The sequence below is a fragment of the Bison bison genome, unplaced genomic scaffold, assembly GCF_000754665.1.
Source record: "Bison bison bison isolate TAMUID 2011002044 unplaced genomic scaffold, Bison_UMD1.0 scf7180017858048, whole genome shotgun sequence".
NCBI lineage: Eukaryota > Metazoa > Chordata > Mammalia > Artiodactyla > Bovidae > Bison > Bison bison.
In genome coordinates, this window is record NW_011488621.1 from 2,392,845 (window position 1) to 2,393,984 (window position 1,140).

Below are 1,140 nucleotides of genomic sequence, written 5' to 3' on the forward strand. Positions count from 1 at the left end.
AGTCAAGTGGGCCTTAGAAAGCATCACTATGAACAAAGCTAGTGGAGGTGATGGAATTCCAGTGGAGCTATTTCAAATCCTGAAAGATGATGCTGTGAAAGTGCTGCACTCAATATGCTAGCAAATTTGGAAAACTCAACAGTGGCCACAGGACTGGAAAAGGTCAGTTTTCATTCCAATCCCAAAGAAAGGCAATGCCAAAGAATGCTCAAACTACCGCACGATTGTGCTCATCTCACACGCTAGTGAAATACTGCTCAAAATTCTCCAAGCCAGGCTTCAGCAGTACGTGAACCATGAACTTCCGGATGTTCAAGCTGGTTTTAGTAAAGGCAGAGGAACCAGAGATCGAATTGCCAACATCCGCTGGATCATCAAAAAAGCAAGAGTTCCAGAAAAGCATCTATTTCTGCTTTATTGACTATGCCAAAGCTTTTGACTGTGTGGATCACAATAAACTGTGGAAGATTCCGAAAGAGATGGGAATACCAGACCACCTGACCTGCCTCTTGAGAAACCTGTATGCAGGTCAGGAAGCAACAGTTAGAAGTGGACATGGAACAACAGACTGGTTCCAAATAGGAAAAGGAGTACGTCAAGGCTGTGTATTGTCACCCTGCTTATTTAACTTCTATGCAGAGTACATCATGAGAAACGCTGGGCTGGAAGAAGCACAAGCTGGAATCAAGATTGCCGGGAGAAATATCAATAACCTCAGATATGCAGATGACACCACCCTTATGGCAGAAAGAGTAGAGGAACTAAAAAGCCTCTTGATGAAAGTGATAGAGGAGAGTGAAAAAGTTGGCTTAAAGGTCAACATTCAGAAAACGAAGATCATGGCATCTGGTCCCATCACTTCATGGGAAATAGATGGGAAAACAGTGGAAACAATATCAGACTTTATTTTTAGGCGCTCCAAAATCACTGCAGATGGTGACTGCAGCCATGAAATTAAAAGACACTTACTCCTTGGAAGGAAAGTTGTGACCAATGTCGATAGTATATTGAAAAGCAGAGATACTACTTTGCCAACAAAGGTCCATCTAGTTAAGGCTATGGTTTTTCCAGTAGTCATGTATGGATGTGAGAGTTGGACTGTGAAGAAGGCTGAGCACCGAATAATTGATGCTTTTGAAC